This window comes from Crocodylus porosus, unplaced genomic scaffold (assembly GCF_001723895.1).
Source record: "Crocodylus porosus isolate Cpor-Errol unplaced genomic scaffold, CroPor_comp1, whole genome shotgun sequence".
NCBI lineage: Eukaryota > Metazoa > Chordata > Crocodylia > Crocodylidae > Crocodylus > Crocodylus porosus.
Genome location: NW_017728931.1, coordinates 33639680 through 33664140, shown reverse-complemented (window position 1 = coordinate 33664140; position 24461 = coordinate 33639680). Strand labels below are relative to the sequence as shown.

At 44.5% G+C, this 24461-nt stretch overlaps 1 protein-coding gene across 1 annotated transcript in view; it reads left to right on the top strand.

The window, feature by feature from the left end:
• Positions 1 to 848: 848 nt before the first annotated feature.
• LOC109316452 (cat eye syndrome critical region protein 2) overlaps positions 849 to 24461 on the top strand; it is a 74646-nt gene continuing 51033 nt past the window's right edge. The window contains exon 1 of the mRNA XM_019544545.1: positions 849 to 942. The gene's annotated coding sequence lies outside the window, so the exon portion shown is untranslated. The remainder of the gene's footprint in view (positions 943 to 24461) is intronic.

The following is a 24461-nucleotide window of genomic DNA, read 5'->3' as shown; positions in this document are numbered from 1 at the left end:
ATATTACAAGTTCTAAGTGAGCTCCATTGTACTGAAATAAGCCATGCTGTTTCAAGGAAAAGGAGTTTGGGAGCACAAATCTCATGGTCTGACATCACCCATCTCTCCCTCCCTCCTTCCCTCTCTTTTCCCTCCCTCTTTCTTGCTCTCTTTACTCTCAGGCATCTTTAAAAAAAAACAAAAAAAACAAACCAACAACCCAAAAAACCAAAAAGCTGCACATCCCTTCAAGGAAACAAATAGCATCTTCACTTCAAGCTTTTGGTTTCCTAGCTTTCATCCTTCTCTGACTGCTTACCTGAAAGTGTTATTTGGCTTGGGTGAGTAAATGAATTCCCCACTGTCAAGGAAGACTTTGGTGAATAGGGAAGTAGAAGCATCAGAATTAAACTGTTCAGTTTCTTCCTGTCAGTGTGTGGTGTGGTACAGGCCTTGGCTTTCGTATTATATTGCAGTGTCTCAGTCTCGCTGGACCTGGTTTCTGTTCCTGCCTTTTGTTAGAAGGTTTATTCCTGTAGGTAGTAGCTGTTTTGTGAAACCATTTCAAGATCTGCCTTTTCAAAATCATCTTCCAGATGTGTTCTTGCAATGGGAGAGCAAGACAAGTTGATTATAATAAAAGCTGGGTACCGTTGAACAACTCTTACATAAAAAAATTACAAATCTGAGCTGCCCTTGCATATTATTGCTAGGTGCTCTGGGAGAAGGGCTGGCTGAGCTTGTAAATGTGCTTCATCTGTTGCATTACATGGTGGCTAGGCCACTTGGGTTCCTGCTCCTGGTCTGGCAAAACGGTATTTTTGAGGAATTTGTTTGATCTTTGCCCCCTCTCCCTTCTATTCATTAGGAACTGGAAGCCGCTCTTCACGGGGATGATGTGGAGTTTATCAGTGACCTGATCGCCTGTCTTCTTCAGGGTTGCTATCAACGCAGGGATATCACGTGAGTTATCCTGCTCTGTTTTAAGCACTTTTGTAGGGAAAGCTAATTAACGCAGTCAAAGGGATGCTTCACAGTTTCAGAATGGTGACATGCAAGTGATCTGCAGTCATCAGATCTCTTTCCCTTACTAAGCCTCCCATTTTTCTTTACTACTACTAGTTGTGGCTCAAATCTCATTTTAAATATCAAAGAACCCCCTCTGGGGCAGTTAAAAAAAAACAAACAAAAAAACACAAACGACCAAAAACTTTTACATAGGTCCCACATTCCTGTTTTGTTGTACAGTATAACCTCATAAATCCAGAATGATTGAAAATCCAGTGCTTTTTAAATCTACACTCCATTGGGGAGTAGCAGCAGCCAGTCCTGGAGCAGCAGAGCGGGGAGCTTGCACACAGCAGCTGCTGCCACCATCCACCACTCTGTGCTGTCACTCCACATGTGGCTGCTGCTTAGGGACTGGCTGTCACTACCCCCCCTCACCCAGGACTAGCCACCACTCTGGTTTAAAAAATCTGGAATTCTTACACTTCTGGCAGGTGCTCAGTCCCAACCAAGCGTGCTGGATTCATAAGGTTATACTATATATTGGTTTACTTCACTATTTAATTATCAGGGTATTCCATTTAGTTCTTATTTAAGGATGTCACTAAGTTTTTATAACATCACAAGTGTTTCAGTGACATGAAACTATTTCATGTGTAGTGCAACTTGCTGGAAGAATCCCAGTGTGCCTGGCACTGGAATGAAGACTATAGCGCAGAGGTCGGCAACCTTGAGCCGACAGGCGGGATGTGGCCTGTGAAGAGTTTTTAACCTGCCTGTCAAGCATGTTTGCACATGACTGTGCCATCTAGTGGCCCCCTGTAGCCTGAGGAGGACTGAGCTGTGTTAATTCAGCCTGCTTAAATAGCCTCTAAAAAGGGGCAGAAAAGACCCCTTTAAAATATACCACTCTTTTGTAGAAAAGCCCCCTTCAGCAGTGTAACATTTTCCCATAGCCAAGGTTCTGAAACTCCAGTTTCTTACCAAAGCAAAGATGACATTTTGGTTTTCTTCATTGGCTTCCCATGGGCTTTCACCTCTGTTTAAATATCAGAGTATTTTGGGGGAATGATGGGATCTTGTTGGTTGCAGTTGCTTTGCTAAGAAGAGGCGCAAAATCTTTCTGTTCCTTCAGTCTCCCAAGCTGTGCTTCCATGAAGTTCAAGAAATAGAGCTGAACATAAATGTCAACATAGAGATGGATTTGATTTGAAGTGAACCTGTACAACCAATTACTTTCATGGGCTCCAAAACATCTGTTGGTATCATGTACTAGGTATAGCTGTATCACTTGCTGGATTTGCAATCAATATTGCATATGTGATCTAGCATAGATAGGGATTTTGCAGAAACCACAGAATCAGGCATTCTATTTGAAATCTGCAAAATCACCCAAAAAAATTACTGAAAATAAAATGGGGAGCTAGCATTCCTCATGGTAGCTGTGGTCCTCACAGCCTGTTGGTGCAAAGAGGAGCAGCCAAGATGGTGACCAGCCCCCCTACCCCTTGCTGCTGATTGGGTAAGAGGATTGCCCACCACACAGCTCCACCCTTCTGCCAATCATCAGCAAGGGGCCAGGCTATGTGATGGACAGCCCTCTTGGCCAGTCAGCAGTGAGGGGCAGGGTCGCACAACAGACAGGTTTCTCTGCCAGTCAGCAGTGAGGGATGGGGACACCAGGGCCCCTTGGCCAGTCAGTGGTGGGCTTGCTGCAGAAAGGCTGCAAAATCAGTCTGTTCACAAGTGGCCTATGCAAAGCCCTTTCACTTGCTGCAATTTCGATAAATCCTTGAGTATAGACCTTGAATCTGTAGGGCGTTTTTACTTACTTAGCCACAAAGACATTTTCCATCCCCCAAACAAATTTGATGGAGAGAAGGTGATCATAAACCATATGAAATCATAAATACTGCTTGCATCAGAACAGTGACAGTGGAGTATAATTGTGTTTATGGATTTATGGTGTCAGGTGACTTCTGTCTCTTCAATTAGAGAAATTAGAAAGGAACAGTTTGGCCATCTTATCCATCCCCCATTGACCAATTATTATGTTCCCTTAAGGTATATTTCTCTTTTTTTTTAAATCCAGTTCCATTTTCACTGGCATTTTTTGTAACTTGGGAAACCATATGACCGTCTAATACAGTGACACTCAGCCAGGGTGCTGCAGCATCCTGGGGTACCTTGAAATCCTTTCCAGGCTGCTGCCAGGTGCCAAGCAATGATACCACTGTTAGGTATACAGTTGGGTCTTGTAAGATAAACCCAGGATTTCAAAGAAGAATCCAGATTGTCAAAAACCATTCTGACTGGTTGGGATCTTTCTGAGTTTTCTGCAACAGAAGAATTACTCTACTATATTTTCTGTATTCAAAAAGCAAGTGAAAACTAAGAGCATTTTCTGAGGGGTGCCTCAAGTCTAAAAAGGTTGAGAACCACTTGTTTAATAGATACTGAATTTATAGGGATGTTTTCAAGAGATTTGAACATCCACAAAAGGGTTGGTTTTTAAATTGTTGTAGCCAAACAAGTCATTTGTGGCTATAAAAAAAACACCTAGATTAATAACAAGGCGAAAGAGATGATGGGCATGTTTCTGTGTAGGCTAGGTGTGTGCCATTTATGTTTTCCATCTCTGTAGCCATTAGTTCCTGGATGATGCCTGACTGGCTCTGGTAGTACAAGTGAATTTGAAGAAGAAGAAGTAGATAAATGAATTGTCTTGAGGAGCTTGCACAATGTAAGAGGTGATATTGGAGAGAGCCTTTTTGGCTTGTAGAAGAAAGACTAATAGATGGTAAAGACAGAAGTTTGGAGTGTAGGCAGCAGTTAATTGATGTAATTGGTAGTCAAGGGCAGAAGTTTGAGAGTCCGAGGGTAAGAGTAGAGACTAGTGAGGAGATGGAGTGGCTCAGCAGGTAAAATGATTAAGATGAAAATTAAGGAAGATAACTTTTGTAGCAATGTTTTGAATGGGCTCGAGGGGGGCAATTTTGCAAGTGTTGGTGGAGATAAGGGTCTGGATGAAAGTGGTGCCATATTTGGGGGATGTTATGAAGGAAAAAGTGGCAAGAATCAGATAACCCCATATATGAAAAGTAAAGTAGACCTAAAATGAAGCAGACCTAAGAAACTGACTTTGCCTGGTTGCTTCATGCTTACTTAGCAGTGGAAATCAATAATACAAGCTGAGTTTGGTCATTTCAAGTCCGATACTTTTTCCTGTGCTTTCAATATACTCATTCCCTCCTCTGATTTCTGAGCAGCTTGGGCATTCCCTGGTGCTCAGTTTGTTCCCCAGTACTCGTAAGAAGGTGATTCTCCTGCAGTTGACTTTATTTTACAGCGGGTCCAAACTCCTTAGTTCCATGTTGCAAACAGACAGAAGACCTCTCTCGTATCTATGTCTGTAGCTCCTGCAAACTTTTGACCTGAACTTTCTATCATATTGTATGCCAAGATGGTAAATTTCAAAGATGACTGTGGGTTGAATGCCAGCTGCTTACTCATGGGTGTATGAATTAACTATCATGAGGGTAAAAGGAGAGTAATCAGCTGCTCCACCATGACTGCAAATGTGCATGCTCTTGTCCCACAGCAAATGAAAGCTAGCCTACCACAGCTTGGTCATTTTTCACTGAGCTTAATTGAACTGCAGTGGTTTAGTTTTTATCTACCCTGGGGTAAGGGCATGCACCTGGGCAGTTACTGTGTAGCAGTTGACATGCAATAAATCCCAGCCTCTTTTAACCCTGAAGTATTTGGTTTGTCTTCCCATGCCTGTGTGAAGATAATTTTTTACCTACTGCTGGAAGCAAGAAACTTCTTGTTCTCACACTGATGCCACATGGCCTGGGGAAGATACTTTAACCTTGTGTCTCTGTTTTCTTATCTATAAACTACTATTTACTTAACTTACGAAGTGTTGTGAGTTAATTTTGTATATTCCCTTACTTTTGTGTCCAAAATATTATCTTTGTACGTGTGTTTCGAGTATATTTGGAGTATACTTCCCTGCTCATCTGTTTTGACAGCCTGTAGAACTTGCAACTGAGCTGGAGTTGCCTGGTTTTAATTATGTACCGTATTGAAATATAAAACTGTCAGGTACATTTGCTAATTATAATAGACTCTAAAATAATTTTGAAAATGAAAGCCTAGTTTAGAACTATTCCAGTACGCAACTCAAGTGTACTTTTATTTAGCTTGTGTTTTTGCCTTTGCGAGAAAGCAGTGCTGTTAATGTGCTGTACATTTTGGTTTGCAAATTTGTCCTGTTTTGGTTACCTTTCATGAAAAATAGTTTGCTTTGTTTAAATATATACAACTGTAGTCTTAAGAATAATTGTGCTTTTTGGATTCTCTTATAAGTGGAGAAGAAGACTAGACTTTACTGTTGGTAACCTGGGAGTCTCTTGAGTCTTGGCTCACTATATATTTTTATTAGCTACCTAGGTATCTGTGGGGTGACTGCCCTGTTCCCTCAGTAAGTAACTTATTACCACAGCATGTAGGAGCCAGAGTCACTGACCCAGGACCCCACTGAATTAGGTGCACTGTATGAGCCTTGAACAAAAGAAAAGATGGTGGTTCCAATACTGTGAAAGCTAACATAATAACTTTGTTGTTGATGTTCTCTTGTTCAGAAATTGGAATAGGTTTGGGTTTGTTTCGTGTTTTTTTACTGTCTTTCTTCTTAATCATATCCCAAGTTTTGCCTTTTCTTTATGAAGTTCTCTAGATACTTTAGAGAGAGAATATTTCTCCACCTCTTCTTTCCCTTTTCGCTCTTCTATGTACATCATACTAGCCTGTGCTTATATTGCAGAGATGATTTGTCCCACCAATTTGATGTCTAGAAGTCACCTTGTATATTTACCATATAAGTTGCTTTTGTGTATAGTTTGGGGGAGGAGCTGTAATTTTATTTTTTTAGTCACTTAATTCAAATATGCAGTTTAAGCAAAGAACTTAGAAAGCAGTATTAAAAAACTACTTTTTTTTTTTTAAACCACCATTGATGAGAATTGGGCAGCTGCGAAATCCCTGGGGGCTACCACTTTAATTCCAACAGGAAATGCAATTTGATGACTTGTGTCAAGACAGGAAGATCAGAGCTGCAGCTAAAGGCAAAGGCCACAGCAGGAGACTTCTGCAGCTGTTTTAAAGTAAGAAATGTTTGTGTTGCATTGATATATACATTAACTTAAAATAATCCAGAAAATCTCCTGCTGCTCCCTGTGCCTTTCTTTTGGACTCAGGTTTTCCTGTTTGTTACTGTGTATTAACATATTAAAACATTTAAAAATGTAAAAGAAACGCAACTGATTTGGTCCTATTTTGCATTGGAAATGATTTTGCATTTCATTACCAGCCCTTCAAAGTGCCTTTTTTTTCAATTTACCTTTTGTTATAAGACATGTCATAATTCATATCAGAAGAACATACCAAAGCAGATTGAAAAAACAAAAGCACCATCTCTGTCGTCTTCCTGCTTCTTTTCTTGACATTTTTAACCCAAACTATTGGAGCCACCTTTTCTGTTTATCTCACCTCTCTGAAACATTCCCCTGCTTTCTTCCCTTAGTCCAGAAGATTTCTCTAAATAGTACATCCCTATTTTCCCCCTCTCTTTAAAGTAACCATGGAGTCTGAGGCTCTTAATTGTTTGTTCTACCATGAACAGCTAAAGGATTATTCCACAACATTTTTCAGTGTCTCCTTTAATATTTGTGGCTTTAACCTGGCACTAGGAACGTAGCATCACGCCTAGTGCTTTTTAAACCTTGCTATTTGCTAAGATGCTATTCAGGATCACTTAATGCTACTTCTACTCTGATGGCTTTTCAGTGCTTGCCATTTAATCAATTGGTAGCTTGGTTCAGCTACCTTCTGGAAGGAGATGAAGGGCAAATCTGATCATCATCTGGCTTATCAAGGCTGGAATGTCTATTGTTAATGACAGCATTTTATGGCTCTGTGTGTTTCACTCCTTTTCCTTTTGTCACATTCTTCCATCTTCATTCTTTATCCTGAATGGAATGGGTCCCTCATGCATTACCTCCAAGATTATTCAGCTGTTTTGTGGGTGCCTTCAGCCTAGTGTACAACCTGTCAGTGGTACCCTTTTAAGAACTCTGGCAACTTTGATTAGACCTAGAGATGAGGATGAAAGTAGGCTGAGTGAGCTGACAGGTTAGCTATAATTTAGCCTCTTTCAAATGCAGGTCTGTATTAACCCTTAAACTTCCTGATACCTCAATGAAAGGGACATTAGATACGATGAAGATAGGAAACTTCAGTAACCCAGTGGCTTGATCAGGCTGGGACAGAGAACCTTTGGAAAAGACTTAATGACCAGCATTCACTGCCCCATCACCAATCTCTGCTGTACCATCTATTCTGATGCCTCAGCGACAAAGAACTTCACAAGCTTAAGGACATATTTGTGCATGCAAAGTAGATGTTGACAGAACTAGCATTATTTACAATCTAACTTTGCAGGAGTGCTACCTTGTGTGACTTAGGAAGACTTGAATGCCAAGCTATTTAGTATCAATATTGTGGAAGCCTAGATGGAGCAAGAGAAGTGAAGTGGCTATGTTCAGCTTAAATCAGATATTAATATTTTTGATAAACATCCTCATGTTAGGTACCTTATAGGATGCAAATATAACAGTAAGACAGGAGGTTGGGAAGAAAGGATTGAGATTACAACTAAAAGAAAGTATGGTTCAAAAGTTTAATGAACATTCAAAAGTTGATGACCACAGCATGGTGGAATAAAATTTGAGTAAAAAAAAGTGTAAATAAAGTTAGCTAAATAAATGCTTTTGAATCCCTTGTGGTAGAATGAAACTTAACAGAAGAACTCAAATGAGAAATAGCTGGTACCAAAATCAGGAGAGACAGGTGTGATGTGAAATAAAGTGAAGAGATTATGGGAGACCTGAGCAAATTAATTGTGAAACTTGGCATCACTGGCAAGGCAGATCAGGGTGCTATGCCAAGTGATCTGTGTACATGGGGTTAGGCAGGGAATTGAGGAGGTGAGGATGAGCTATTTAAATTTTGAAGTGATGCCAGAAGGAGAATTGATGAAGGGATTCAAGTAGTGAGATGGTGTAGTCTAGTTGCTAGACTAGCGATGTGATCTACACAGCAGCTTTTTTTTATGAATGTGAGGAGTGATGTTGGGAGTCAGGGGAGCTTAAGATGAAGGGAGCAGTGATCAGTATGAGAGATGAGGTAGAGAGGGGAAAACAGTTTAGTATTAGACATGTTAAGCTTCAATTGGTAACACGACATTGAAAAAATATAAGGTCCTTATGAGAACTAACAGAATTGGTGCCAAGCTTGGCAGTCTAGTCCCCAAGACTTTATCCTGGGAGACGTGAGTGCCAAAGTGGACATTGCTTCCAACACACTACTTACTGCAGAACCTTTTCTTCAGCATGACTCTTCTTCCAGGTCTTCTCTAGACTGTTTATTTAGACAGGTACTGAAGTTCATTTTGACATAGGTATCAATATTACCATGTTTTAAAACATTGTGGTCCATCTACCAACAAATGTAAGAGCTTTTTCAACTTTTTTCTGAGTTTTCTCAGACACTTCTAGACTTAGTATCCTGAACAACACAGTGGAGGGAGCTGTCCAGCTGTAGGACCAGTTTGGCATACCAGCATAAAAATCAAATAAATAAACACAAGTATTTGCTCTCCTCAGTCATCCATACTTAGATTATAAAATGTCCTCTCTTACTTTCCATTTTTCCCTCACCTTTCCTATGGTTAAATAATGGAACAAAGGCAGCTGAAACATTAAAGCAAATGGTACAAAACGTGCTCTGAATCCAGTTAGCTGTAGTACCAAGCCTGATGGCAAGTATATAAAAGATTACTAAAGAACCTTTTTTTCCATAGTGTGCCCAGAAATCATAGCCTATGAAAGCACCACATAGATGAACTGGCTGCTCAATCTTGGATGCCTGCACCCAACCTCAGATCAGGTGCTTCTTCCTGAGAGGAGCTTTTACTTTGTTGTTTTATTTATTTTTTTTAAAAGCAACAGATTGTCTCGCTGATACTGAAGAAAATAAATTGGAGATAAACTGTTATCTTCTTTCCATTGAGTGTCTGTCTGTGACAGGGGGCCATATCGAGGGAGTATCTCAGTCACAATATCAGCCCGCCCACCTGTCTAGGGCAGTCCACCCACCTGACTCGTCTGCCACGCCTTTGATGTAATTGAATTGATATTTCTAGGCAGGAGGCTGCCCATTTTAATGCCATGATGCCAGGGGCATTATACATGGCTGCAACCTCCCATTTAGTGTCCCATGCCTCTGAGATGGTATTGTTACATGGCTCTGGCCCCACACTGGGCCCCACTGTATTGCCAGCTGACATTTAGATCCCAACCTGGATCCCTCCTACTCAGGCAGCCTAATCCCTGCCATCATTCGGAGCTGCAAACTCCTAGACCCCTTTACCTCTCAGCAGTGGGCCTCTCTGGGACCCTGCAGGCAACTGGCTCTGGCCATCTCTTGTGGTGGGCACTTTTGCCCTTCAACCCTCTTGGTCCTGGCCCCAGCATTGACCAATTGAGGTTTTTCTGTCTAGGTTTGTGAGCAGATAGCCCTCTCTCCCATACAAGTCCACTTTCTGGGGTCCTTCCACACACTGCCCTTACTTTGTGGGCTTTGGCCCTGTGCTTTTCTGTTGGGGTGTGCTCCCCTAGCCTTCCCCCATGGGGTCACCCGCAGCCTCAGCCCCTGCTGCGTTTTCTGGTGACCCATACTCACCTTTTACTAGGGAGGCAAAAGTGTGGCATTTCCTGGAGACTGCCCTGCCACAGGCAGCCCCATTACACATCCAACCCTAGCAGGTTTTAGTTTTGGTTCATTCCCCAGGACTAGTTTTCAAACCTTCCTGCTATCTCACAAAGCCCCTGTATGTACCGCTCCTCTCTGGGCTCATCCTGAGCCCTCGTTTCAGCAGGCCACAGGCACTCAACCCCCTTCCCAAGGCTCTGGACCCCACACGGGGTCCCCAGAAACCTCCTCCATTCCCATAGTTCCTACCCAAACCTCCAGGTGTTCTGGGCGTAGCAGTACTCCAGCCAGGAGATGTTCACCCTTTGGCTCCCCCGTTGCAACTGCTGGCCTGGCTCCTCAGGGCCTGCTGTTGTACTGATGCTGCTCAGTCCTGTTCCAGTCAGGCAGCCTCCTGGCTGTCATGTGAATTTTTTTTTTTTTTTTTGATTGGGTCTGCTTCTGCCTGCAGGCTGCCTCCCAGCCTGGTCAGGACCTTAAAGTGGCAGGCGCCCAAAGATGCACTGCCACACCATCCCATAGGTAGAAGCTGTGAAATCTAGGGAAGGTCCAGACTGCCACATCAAGGGGGTGGGGGGTACTCTTTTGAGTGTCAGGGTAGCCTTTTCAACCTTTTGGGCACAAAGTTAAACACCTGAATATATCACCTGGTGCCTTCAAGATGCTAAGCACTTAAACTTCTCAGATTTGAAAGTATAGATATGTATAATATTTAATATCTGATGCAAAGAAAGTAGTCTTGATTTGTCCTAACATGAACAATAGCAAGGTAATTGCTCAGGAATCTGTCTTCAAATCAACTCCTTGTCCGACATTGATCCAAGTCTTTGTCCAATTCTTTCTTAAGTCTCCAGCCTCCGTTTTCCCTGGACAAAATTTTTGAGGAAAGACAAACTTCTGACCTCTAGCAACAAGATCCTTCACAACCAGGCTCTATAGCACTGATCCTGTCTGGTGCTCGTGGATGACTTCCCTGTGGCCATAAGCAGGGGACATGCTTGTATTTTATACTGCTAATCCCCACCCCAAAAATGTCACAATGTGCCACTGACTTACGTAGTGCATACAGTAAGAAAGCAGCTGGCCTTGCTGCTTGCTTGCTTTTGGAAGGATTCCAGAATGACTAATTAGTAACTCCTCCTTTTTTTGAGTCTTTTTATGTGGAGTCCAGCTAGCTCAATCCTGTCTGCCCTATCATAATGAAATCTCCTTAGTTCAGGCAGTCGGATTACATGGGCTCCAGCTCCTAGCAATAGGTCTGCTTCTCAATAGAAGAAGCACTATCATCCCGTATGACCCAGTTCTGGAAAGAAATAATCATGCAGGTAAAAAGCAGCCAGTGTAGATTGAAGCCTGGCAAACCAGGGGTGGTGATAAGCAGGGCAAGTGTTTTCAGGAACTGAGTAGGGCACTGGGGGTGTTTAACTTCTATGGCAGTGCCAGTAAAGTAGCCATGATGCTTCAGGATTTTTTTGGGTGATATATTTGGTTGCGCCTGAAGAAAAATGCTTTGCATTTGAAAGCTTGGTTAACATTTCTCCCAGCTATACAGTTGGTCCAGTGAAAGAAAGGTAGCATCCAAAAAAAAATCCTTGCCTTTTGATTTCTATATCAGACTAGTGCAGAAGTTGGGAGTCAGTCAGTGGCACTAGATGCCTTGGCCAGTTAGGAGGTTATGCTCATCTTGCCATGCTAAACTGCACTTTATCACCTTGTGATTTGGATAATTGCAAAATATTCTGTGTATGTAATCAAATGGAAGCTCTTAACTAATAAAGACAACTAATAAACTTAAAAGAGAGTATGAATAAAAAATGTGACCCAAATACCATGCATTAGTGTTTCTTGTATCTTGCATGGATGTCAAATGTGCAACCTGCAGAGCTCCTCTATCCAGCCCACAAGGCTAGAACCACTGGAAGTTAGGGGGTGCAGACCACTGCAGGTATGCATGGTCACTGGAAGCAAGCTTGAGTTACTGCTGCTGTCCCTGAACTCGCTAAGAGGGATTTCTCACTAGGATGGTGGTGGAACACTGGATCTGGTTACCTAGAGAGGTGGAATCATCCTTGGAGGTTTTTAAGTCCTGGCTTGACAAAGTGCTGGCTGGAATTATCTAGTTGGGAATGGTCCTGCTTTGAACGGGGCGCCTTAGACTAGATCAGTGGTTTCCAACCTTTTTTATACTGTGGACTGGCGAACGTATTTAAATTTACATATTTAAATTTAATTTTTGCATGGTGGGGGGTTGCAAGGATCAGATTATATTGGAGCACCACAGCTGTGGGCACTGGAAGGATCCTGCAAGGGAGGGGACTGCACAGACAGTGGCCCAGGGGGACCTAGCTGAGGCTGCCCAGGAAGAAGGGGCTCCACTGCTTTCCCTAGGAGCAAGCAGTGGAGCTGCCTCCCCCACTGTCCACCCTAGGCATTTCCTTACTCTGATCCCCCCCCATTCCCACCTGTGAGTGGGGCTGGGGGGGTCCTCCCTGGCACAGCATGGGCACCGATACCGGCTGTGTAGGCAGCACCTTGCTAGGTGTGGCCATGGTGGCCAGAGTGGGATGGGGTGCACAGAGCTGGTTGCCTCCCTCCCAGGGCTGCCCCATCACCCAGCTTTAATCCTACACATGACTGCCGATGGTTGAGCAAGCAGCCCTTCGGGGCATGGTCCCAGGCTGCAGCCCTGTGATTGGGAACCTCTGGACTAGATGGCCTCCTGAGATCCCTTCCAACCCTAATTTTCTATGATTCTGTGACTTGCTTCCCTGGACCCACTGCTGCTGCCAGTCCCCTCAATTCTGCCACCATGATGGGCACTGCAGCAGCCCTTGCACTCTGGGGTGAATCTGGCCCACGAGGGCCTCCACAAATTGGATCCAGCCTGGAGCCCCAGATTGTTTGATACCCCTGTTGTACAGAATTATGTGTATATCTGTGCTACAGGTTTGACCCTTCAAGTGATGGCACATTTATTCTGCTCTAGACTGGTGTATGTAGTGCACTGGAACTGGAGAGTTTTCAGTGGTAGTAGCCAGATAGCAGTGCATGGAACTGGCAGGTCCTTGTGCCTCTAACTACCAAGGAGAGAGCAGAAGCAGAAGCTTTTTTGTTACCAAAGCTATGCTCCAGCCCTTCTTTAGCCCTGGTCCTTGTGACAAAGTTTTGTCAATGGAGCTATGTTGGCCAGAGTTGCAAAAAGGTCACGCCCAATAGCTTATGTAGCTCTGCTGAGAAAATCCCTGTTGTGGACACAACTATGCTGACAGACAACTTTTCTTGTTCAAGGGAACAAACATACCTCTGGTGATAGGAGTACTGCTGGCAGAGCTGCATCTACACTAGTGAGCGGGTTCTCGGAGCACTGCTGCTATAATTAAAATGGCAGCAGCTGCTGTAATATGGACACAGCATTTCTTCTGTGACTGAGCTTGGAGTAGTACTCCAGTATGCTTTGGCTCATGTCTTCCTTGCCATCCCCCTCCCTCTCACCCCTTCTCCCCCTTTTTTTTTAAATTGTAACTATCAGTCAGTTTAGCTAGTGGTTTAGGATAGTTGGATAATTGTAACAGTGTTGGGGTTTTTTTTCTTTATCCCTGAAGAAACTTCCTTTTATTATTCAAGGCTTTGAAGTGCAGAAGCTCTGGGCTTTAAACAATGCCTCTCCTGTGGGACTGCTGTGCCTAGGAGTGACTCCCATACTCCCTGCCAAATACACCCTGATGAAGGACATATCAGAGAAGAATGCACCCATATCAGAGAAGAATGCACCCATTAGTAGTTCTTTTAAAAAGAGAACTCAGGAATCATGGAAGACACAGTTGAGGGGATAAATCCTAGAGTAGTCCATTCATGCTGACCTCCCCTAAGTGAGGAGTTTGAACTTCACTTCAGCTAGGAGTATTTCTCTGGCTTTGTTTGATGTTTCACCTGAGGCTAGAGAATCTCTTGCCTTTATTGGGAGAAAAGAAAGCACGCTATTTCCCCAGGACTTCTTCCTAAGGCTCCAAAGACCAAAGTTGCTTCAGATCAGAACCTAGTTTTGAGACCTGAGACCTGCTGCTTGAGCTCCAAGGACTCTACCACTGTTGTACCTCAGATAAATTGTGTTATGACTCCACCAACACCAAAGAGAGGGAGATCCTTTATAAAACTGCATTCTTCACAAGTACAATCCAGAAAGAGGCATGACCCACTGGTACTGCCATCTCCAAGATCTACTCTGTCAGCGTCATTGAGAAGGCAAAGTTGATTTATAACTTTTAGACTAACCAAAGTAGATATATACACACCATATTTACCTGAATCCAAAATTACTTTGAATTGAAGACACACCCCTTAATAATTAGATTTTATACATTGAAAATTATAAATATGCTTATAAATTCCTGTGTATAGAATCTAATTAGTGGAAGGTTGTCCCTAAATTTGTCCCTACCATCATCGTGGCAGGGAAAGCAGCATGGAGGATGGGAGAGGAGCCAGACCCTCACTCTTACCTCTTGCCCTGCCTGTCCCTACTCCTTCCAGCTGCGTATGCCTGCCCCCCACTGCCACTTCCCCCCCACCTCACCTGCTGCCTCCCCTCTGCCATGTCCTTCCCCCTACTTGCCTTCTGCTGCAGCTCTGCTTGGGGTGGCCAGAAAGAAGCAGTGGTAGTTCCCAGCCAGACTGGGTAGGGACTAAAGGGACCCAAGCTGGAGGAAAAGATAAAAAGGGAGGGGGCAGCTAGAGGGAGATGGGCTATGTGGTCTTCCCCAACTGCCATCCTCCTCTTGCAGCTGTGAGCCCCCTTCCCCCCTCAAAGGAGCCTTCCCAGCCTGGGGGGGTAGGCAGCAGCTCAGCTGCCACTTGCCCCAAGCCAGTACTCAAGTCTAAGATGAGATTTTTTTCCCCTGTGATGATTGGCCAGGGGAGAAATCTCATCTTAGATATGAGTAGATACAGTATACCCTTTGTTTAGTCTGTAAGGTGCATATCTATCTTGCCTTCTACCTGACTTCAGACTAGCACTGCTAACTACGTATCTGTGTCACTGAGATCTAACACCTGCTAATCCACAGTGTTTTCCAATATGGCACCAGTGCCACTTGTCTTCCTCAGCAGGAAGATGCTGGAAACAGCATATGTTGCAGCAGCAGATCTGCGGTGTCGGCACTGACTTCAGCATTGGCTGTAAGGCTTCACTTTGGTGTTTTCTGCTTACCTTTCGGTACTGAACAAGAGCCCCCAGTGCCATTTTCAACAAGTGCTTTAGTGCCCACATCAGCAAAATATTCAGCACAGACCTTAATATTGACTTGAAGACTCCTTGCTTTCCCTCTGCTTGGCATGGCTCTCTGGGAAATCTGTACCAGGCCCTGTTTGACCCCAGAAACAAAGTCTAGCATCCTGATCCAGGAGGTTTAGACTTTTGCTATCTCCCTCTTCTTGGCCTAGACTTGCTTGTAGATCTAGGGACAGGTCATTATAAAGCTCCCAGCACTGATTATATGCTAAACTCAATAATTTCCCATGGGTTTTTTCATAGAGCCATCACCAGCACCTGATGTGGGAATGCTACTGATGATCTCCCAGGCTGAGCAAGTATTTATATTTATGCCTTCAGCTGAACATTCCTCAGGTCTCTCTGGGAATCCAACAGGAGAAACTTCCAGTTTCTGAGACACTTTCCTATTTATTTCTGGTTGAATCTCCTCTGCTTGGGTTTCTTTTCCCAAATCCTGATGACTTTAAAATTTATCCAAGGCTTAAGAGAAGGCTAGTGTGCTCACAGGGAGTGCAGATGGAGCAGATAGAAGAGATTACACATAAGCTGATGTTTGGCATATTCCAGTGCCAAGCAGATTTGCTTTTTACCAACGTACATTTGTTGCTCCAGAATTCCTGTAGAGATGCAGCAAACAACTGAGGATTTGCCCTTTAAAGGTAACCTTGTTTGGATTAAGGCATGAGAAGCACTGACATTCTTCAGTCTCTTATGGTGATCTGCTCCCTTGCTGGGTGTATGCTGATGGTACAGAGTAGAAAGCACAAATTGTAACAGCATCAGAGCCAAGGAAATCTGAGGTGTTTAAGGGCCATACAGATCACAAAAGAGGAGACTTAACTTTAGCTAAGCAGGTAATCTGACTGCTTCAAGAAGGAGGTGGATGTTTTGTACTGCTTCTTCCCATCTTTGGAGACGAGCAGTGACCACCCCTTGTCTCTGGCTGGCTGGCCCTTTTCAGGGAACCTGCTTACAAACTCCTTCAGGTCATGCATGTGTTCTTGTTGCTGAGGGTTATTGAGTAAGTCACTGCAGCAATGAGCAAAAATGGCTTCTGCTTCTCTTTCCTAAGGGAGGAGGAGTTTTGAGGTCTGTGATAGCTGTGTAGAAGTTAAATCACTTCCTGACTGGTATACTGCTCTCCCTATACCGAGTGCCTACTTGCATTTTGTGACTGGAATCTATAGCTACATGGGTCTGGGATTTGGGGAACTGAGGGAGGATTGGGGTAACCACTCTATAGCCTTGGTTTTTGAAGACAAGAAGTGATCTAGGTTGCATATACCATCTGAAAAGAAATGCTGGTGACAACACTAACTCTAGAGTACTGGGCATGTGTGCACACCTCTAAACCTATGTACTGCATCTTGAAGAGTAGCTACAATAACTTTGCTGTTTTCTGTTCTGCATCACTTATAGTCCTGGTGTAGATATTTAGACCCTAGCTTTTTAAAGGCTTTAACCGTTTAGCCTGCCGCCTCATTCCCCATTTTACCAAAACAACTGCAGGCAGCAAGCACATTACAGTTGTCTAATCTGAGAATGAAATTTTTGCAAGTTTGGAATGGATCTTTCTCAGTGGAAGGCTGCTATAGAATAGCTTGCAGCTGGAGTTTGGAAGGAGCCTGAGCCCTGATCCATTTTCATGATCACCAGTTTACACAAGCTTTCTTTCAACTTGGGATCGTTTCTCAGGGTGCATTTGTTTTTGTTTGTTTGCTTTTTCTAATAAGAAGTGGAATGGGAGGGCTGGCATAGAGGATCTTTTTTTCCACAAAAATGGTACAGTGCTTGTGTTTAGGTACACAGATTCCATGGGGATAGATTCATCTGAAATCATTTTTAGTCAGTTAAAACACTGTTTGGACCTATCTTATGTACAAAGACAGATCCCCTGTTTTTAAGCAGTCTAGAAATTACTGTGTTGTAAATGGATCTCTCAATGACAGATCTTCTATTTTAGGTGTAAAGATGACCCTGGGTACAAGGGCAAGGGCAGGAAATATTTCAGGCGAAGGGCCACTTACCCAGTTTTGGCAAGCTGTCAAGGGCTGCATAGGTGGCCCCACTGCTTGGCAGGTGCCCTGCCCCCTGGTTGGCATCTTGTGACTGGAAGTCCTGCCTCCCCTATCCCTGACTTTTGCCACCAGAAGTCCCTCCCCTTGCCCCTGGATGTACTCTTCTCAGCAAGGGATTTTGCCATTTTGGAACCAGAAAAATACTGAATTTTATATTCTATAAAGTAAACATCTAAAACATTCATTAATTGGATTTCAAAAAATATTTTTGATCTGATTAAAATGAAGTCTTACTCTTGTATGTTGAGGGGGAAGTGGGTGTGTTGGGATGGATAGATGTGTGGGGTGAGGTAGCACATGGGTGTGTGTGTGGATATGTGGGCTGTGAGTAGGTACAGAGTTTGTGGGGGGAGTGTGGCTGGGGTATGTGAGGGCATGTGGGGGTCTATGTGTATGGCAGTGTGGGCCAAGTGTGGGTGCATGTGTATGGTGGAGTGTGTGTGTGCTTGCATCGACCTTGTGCCACTGACATTAGCTCTTTTCCACTGGCTAGCGTTCAGCTTCAGCTGTTGGGCAGATGTTCTGACTGTCCTCCTTTTCTTTCTTCATCTGCTTGCTGCTGTTCCTTTTCTTGATTGTTCATTATTCCCTTCTTCTTGAACAACAGGAAGGCTTTTTCTATGTTAATTAAAAATAAAATCCAGGCCCCCAAGCATCTTTTAGTATGGAGTAGGTTTTTCATCATCCTGATCCTCCCCCCAGACTTGGACCCAACTTCAACCTCTTCAGAACTTGTTCTCTCCCTTACATCAAATGGGTCCTGTGTCTCCGGTTGGTTCTCTCCGTGAGCTGAGAATTCAGAAGGGAAGGGAGATGGTATGGGCATAGCTTCAGACTGTTATGTGCTAAGAGGCTGTCAGTGCATGCAGAACAAATGCTTTCTGCCCTGCCTAAAAAGCACATTCATGTCACCTGTAAGGAGAAGGGTAGCAAACTTCACTCTGGGAGCAGCTGCTTTTTCTGGCTTAAAATGATGCATTAGTGGGGAAGGGACAAAACCCCATCCTTCCTCTCTTAAAACTTTCTGAGTTTGACTTTGCTGACTCCACACTACTTTATGTGAAGACAGAAGGACTCCATGTTCATACTTGGGACCTTTCCTGTTGCTACCATAGAAGGGAAGAAATATAGATCAGTCTCTTTTAGATGGAGGCTTAAAGCAGGGAAAGGGAAATTGGCAAGGCAACTCAAAGTAACAGGTACCCACGATTTCTCTTGCTAGTGCTGCTTTTACTTAGCACATCCCAGTTACAGAGGTTATGAAGCACAGATCGGTTGTTTCTGTGTTTTCACAAAATAGTGAAAAGTCCAGGGCAATGGGGAAGGGACAATGAGACACTTATTTAAATCCTCCTGCTGTTTCCTTGCATCTTCCCGTGTTAAGGGAAAAGCCTCCAAAGAACAGACAGGGAAGGGAAAACTTTTATATTTGATCCAATATTTATGCCTTTCGTCTCTGTATCAAACAAATACGCAGGTGGGATAGACATGAGGCAAGCCTAAAATCATAAGAATAGCTCAGACCAAAGGCACTCTGTAGCTGAGGAAGGCTAAAGTATGCATGTCTACTGAGATGAATCCAGTTCCTTTGCAGGAACTTTTTTTTTGGCTTCTGTGAGCTAGGAGAGGTATCCCTTCTCATTCATGAGTCTGGCCTTGGTTCTGGAAAAGAAAGGGGTAGGTATGAGAGTGCTGACAGCAGTGGCTTACAGCAGGCAGTGGTATACCCTCTGAGTTGATGAATGATGCTGAAGTGTCTTGAGTTGAAAATACCTCCTATTGCTAGATATTTCTGTTGTGGCTGCTGGGAGCAGTCCCTGAACACAGACCTGGAACTTCTAGATGTGTGCAGCTATGAGCTTAGAGCACTCCTTTCTTCTTTCCTGCTCCCCTTTTTTGGGGGGTGGCATGCTTCAGCTGTCATATCCAGGTTAAGTGGCTGCATTTGCTTCTGTCAGGCCAGCACATGCTTCTGTGATGTGATCCCTTATTAGATTAGACAGCCCACATTGGCTCTCCATTTCCTGAGTCTCCCTGGAGAATTCCCTCTCTCCAAAGCTGTTCCTGTTCTATCTTGCTGTGGGATTTGGCCCATCAACAGCTCCCTTTCCTGGTTTTGTTAGTTTTTAGTTCTGGAGGTTTATTTGAGAGGAAGCAACAAGGGAATCTTTTTAGCCACAAAATCTTTGTTTTTACCAGGCCAACTCTTCTCTCCTGAGGCTCAGCTGATTCAAGAAGTTCTTCTGAGATGATACTGGCTTGCTTCTCCAACATACTCACCTGTATAAATTAGAGAGGGGTAACTGAAAGCTAAACAGACTCCTTTGATCATCACCAGGCTTCCTGCTCACTACCTTAAATTGCCAGCCTACATCAGGTTTGAAACTGGTCTAAATGATGACCTCTTGGAACTATTGATGCAATTTTCTATGTAGAGTAATTATGAGTGCTGAATTAACTGTACTTTGACCTTGAACTGTTAGGAAGACTGATGGGTATTTTGCAGGGGAGCAGAAACCTCAGATCTCCCACCCTTCACATAGTTAAATTCAAGCAGTAGAAAAGGACTCTTGGGGAGAGTTAGTCTCCACTTGCCTAAACCCAACTGCTTTTCTAACGAAACAGTATCCTGTCGGGGAACTGGGTCATTGTGCCCAGGAAGTGTGGAGGGAAAGAGAAAGTCTGTGGGGTCCACACTTGTTATCCTGGGGGCTCTTTCTCCTTCACCAGCAATTCTCCCAAGCAATCATGGACATGAACCCAAGCGGTAATACAGAGTTGGCTCATTTAGTTAGCATATCCGTTCTGAAATATGGTGTTGTGAGAGAGAAATAGATTATTGGACATGACAGGGTTTTGGGGACAAGAGACAGGCCATGTTGCATGCCTTGAAATTGTCTTACACTCCAGCTAACCCTTGGAGTCAAAAAAGCAAGCAGAAGGTACATTCTTTGGCTTTGATTCCCCTCCCCCCCAGTATGCTTTTTACTACTTCCTTTCCTGCTTCTGCCTCAGGCCCATTATTGTGAAAGACTGTTCCTTTGTCTGCAGCTTCTTGCAGTGTCCACAGGTGCTCTCAACATGAGCCAGAAGTTGCTCAAGGGCAGCTTGAGAAAAGGCATTCCGCACCTCAGTTGCACTGGTCCTCCTACACCCTCTCCTTACATAGTTCTAATACCTGTCTGGTTTAAGCGTACTAGGCCATTAGGATTGATCCTTGTTTTCTCCCTTCACCTTCTGTGTTCCTTAGGATTGGATTTAGATACCCCAGTGAGGCATCAGTGCCAGTTATACTGGCAAGAGCTTTGATGCCAAAGACTTCAGGCCTAGACTCTTATTTTTCCCAAACTCCCCTTTTTTCACTCTAGCTCAGTTAACTGCTTTGGGGAGAGGCACTAAAGATACTTGCTGTCAGTGAATCTCATGGTCACTTTTATTGTCAAAGCTAGTCTTAGCTCATCCTCTAAGGATACCTGCTTTATGTTTACCTCTACCAGTTCTGATAGCTGTCCTCTCACAGAAATATTTTGAAGGAGTTGGAAATATATCAGTCAAATCATAAGGGGATACCTGCTTTCCTTCCCTCCATCACCCCTGTCTTAACTTCTCTGTAGGCTGTTGCCTTTGATGCTAGGGTAAAAGCTTGTTCTTCAACTGTCCCTCCCCCACCTGAGATAAGAAACCTAACTAATAAAGTAAAAAAGACCTCCATTGTTACATCAGTGCCCAAGGTCAGGCTTGTAGCAGTAACTCATATTGCTTCTGATAAGGTCAGCCTAAGCTTTCTTTTTCTGACAAGCTGTGATAGATTGATTGATTGTGGGGGAAAGAACATTAGCTGGGCCCTTGCATTTTTTTTCTCCTGAAATAGTCTTTGCCTTTCCTGACCCTGCTAATGATGTTTGACTGAGGTCATCCCAGCAAACACCTGAATCCTTCCTACTTCCCTCTAAAAGATTTGCTGTGTGCAGAAATATTGTTTACTTGTTAAGAATTAAGCTTTTCTGAGTTCATCTGTCCAACAGAGAAATACCCCTTATGGTGGAGGGAAAAAATATTTTGAATACGTCTCCCAGTGAGTGCTCTCATTAGCACTTATGTGATTCCCAAAAGTGAATTTTTTTTTTTTTTGCCAGTTGAAAAATTACAGGCTGCCACCTGAGAAGATAGAGCTAGTGTTTTCCACTTGTAAAACAGATTCTGTGGTAAACTTATGTTCTCTAGAGACCCTTAACTGTTGAACTAGAGGGGAGCATGAAAACTTTATAATTCTTCTCTACACTGCACAGTGATTTGTTCAGGGAACCTATAGATTTCTGCTACTGAGGAGAAAACAAGAGTATTGTTCTAGCTAGCCAAAGGGATCCCAAGTCTATTTCAGTTTTCTCTGCTGTAACCAACCATAAATATTAGGCCTGTGTGAAATGGCAGCTATTTAATTCAGATCTGGCTTCGGCCGACTTGAGGGATAGTGATTCAATTTGGTGATTTTGAATCACTGTCCTGATTTGATTCGGCCAATTCGGATTCAGAGATTCGACTGCCGAATCGGCTACCAAAGCTTTGGTCAGCCCTAACAGATAGGGATACATTCCCAGGCGGTGAGAGAGAGAGTGAGGCTGGGACTAGAAAAGGGGCTAGGGGTGGGGTACTGTTCCCAATGATGCACAGTGCTCTGCCTGTCCCCCCGCACCTGGGCTCTGCCCATCCCCACTCACCCCAGCTCCTGGGCTGTGTTGTGCCGTGGTGCAGGCAGCTGGTGTTGGCTGGTCCTGGAGCCACTGCAGCAGGGGCTGGGGGGAGCGGCAGCAAGCGGGGCCCCGGGGGGCACAGGATGCAGTGCAGTTTGTCTTCATTCACCCTGCAGCAGCCCTGGGAGTTACCGGTGCCAGCTGCAATGAGAACTGGCAGGGGGGCATGCCTCTTGCTGCTCCGTGCCCCCCAGGAGGGCTGAGGGCTGGGGGTCTGTCAGGCTTTTCCCAGGGGCAAGTGCGCCCAGATCTGCATGCGGGATGACAGCAGGCTGGGGATAGCGGTGACACCAGGCTGATTCTTCCCGGCGCTTGGGGCGGGTGAGCTGAACACTAGGAACAGCCCAGTGCCCCCAGATCTGGACCCAGGATGACAGCAGGCTGCTGCTGCAAGGCTGAGGCTGTTGGCGACACTGGGCTGTTCCTGGTGCTTGGAGCCGGTATGCTGAGCACCGGGAAAAGTCAGCCTGCAGCGGCTGCCGCTAGCCTCAGCCTGCAGCGGTAGCCTGCTGTCATCCCATGTGCAGATCCAGGGGTATGTGCCCCCAAGAAGAGCCCAACACAGCCCCCCAGCCCATAGCCCTCCTGGGGTATGCAGAGCAGCAAGAGGCGCCCCACCCTCGCACCCACTGACAGTTCCCATTGCAGCTGGTGCTGGTCACTCCTGGGGTGCTGCAGCGGTGTGAGTGTGGACAAGCTGCACCATGTCCCCCTCCCCCTGGGGCTCCACTTGCTGCCACTCCCCCCAAACCCCTGCTGCAGCAGCCGTGGGAGCAGCCAACACCAGCTACCTGTACCACAGCACAGCACAGCCCAGGAGCTGGGATGAGTGGGAACAGGCAGAGCCCAGGTGCGGGGGGATAGGCATAGCACAGTGCAGCCCTAGGAACGGCATGCCTCCCCCCGCCCCTTCCCTAGTCCCAGCCTCCCTCCTTCCCTCATGCCTTGGGAACCTATCCTTATTTGTTACATTGTAAAGTGGGTTCACTTTATGCAAGGGAAACCTGCATAGCCTATGGCTGAATCTCCAGATCAGCCCTAAATCTCTCCAAATTGATTCAAAGGCTTCCGATTCAATTTGGACCTTTTAATGAGTCTCCTGATACAATATGGATTTGGAGGTTCGGCTGCTGAATTGGGCCAAATCTCCTTCAAATCGAATTGGCTGCCAAAGCTTTGCACAGCCCCACATCCACTGTTCCTTTTTATTGGTCAAGCAGTAAAGGGAGCTACTGAAGTGACCATTTCTTTTTTCTAATGTTTTCTGAAGGGAAGATTGAAGCCCCTGGTTCTCTTTTTCCATATTCCTCCAAACCACCACTTTGAAGAACTGTACTGTAGAGAGTGGAAAAAGACACCTCTGGATCACCATAACCATTGTGCTGTGCTCTTCAGATTGTCAGATCTCTTATTTTTATCATAAGTAATACTGTCCCTCAGAGATTAAAACATGCCATATTTACTGTTTTCATAACTCATTTGAGAAATGAGCAAGCAATTTACTCTCTAACTGTCACAAGGAAGAGGCAGAGAGACCGTTCTATCGTGGATGGAAATGGTTTAAGGAGCATTAAATTTATGAATCTTAAAAACTGTCAACATGATAGATATTCTGGCAGCTACTTGGCATGTGAACCGTCAGAAAGCTTAACTGCATGTGCCAGTGGTAGCTGAATGTCAGCAGGAGATCCTGCCTTGGATTTTCCACCTTGTTATCCTGCCATTTCTTGTGATTCCACTTTTGGCACCCAGACCTTGGTTTGTAGTGTTTTGGGTAGTAGAATGGGCTGAGGCGGTTGATTTTTAGGAAAATATGTTAAGGTAACAATTTTATTTTGAATTCTTCTCGGTGAAAAGTGCAGATAAGGTGATAGATAGAACAGGTTTTCTGAACCAGGGTGCTTGAAGGTGGGATTTTTATTTCCTTTTTCACAGCCAAGTTCTGGTATACCTTGAAAACTTCTTGAGACTAGCACATGCCCCCCCTCCATGTTTTATGGGAGGGGGTAGTAATGTTGTGAGAAGGGATTTTGGCTGTTTCATGTTAAGGTCATCCTGTGGACTGTTTGTGGGCTGGAGTTGTACAGCTGTATTGTTCTCCAGAGCCCACCTACCAGAAACACCAGACAGTTCTCTTCTATTTATTTCCAGAACCCTGTGAACGTCTCTGTTCTCCTTGTGATTGTCTCCCATTTAATAGGGATCTATCTCTCTGGGGATCAGCCTGAGTATAGCAACTTCTTGCAAGTGTCTGGAAGGAGGTTCACGCAGCAGGATAGGTCAGGAGAAATGCTCCTTCTGGCAGAAGAATGCAGGCTATTGCATTAAAACTCAGGGCAGGGAAGAGGATGCTTTGAATGCAGGGAACTCCATTGTTAAGACAGATTGCTCAGTTGTGATATCCTGTCTATGGGAGGAGTCTCAGGCTCCTTTTTCCTTGAGTAGAGAGAAATCTCTCTGTTCTGGGGGCTAGTCAAGCAGCAGATGGTCTGAGCTGCAGAGCTGTCCTCTTGGGAGCGGAGCATTTCTCTAAGTGTT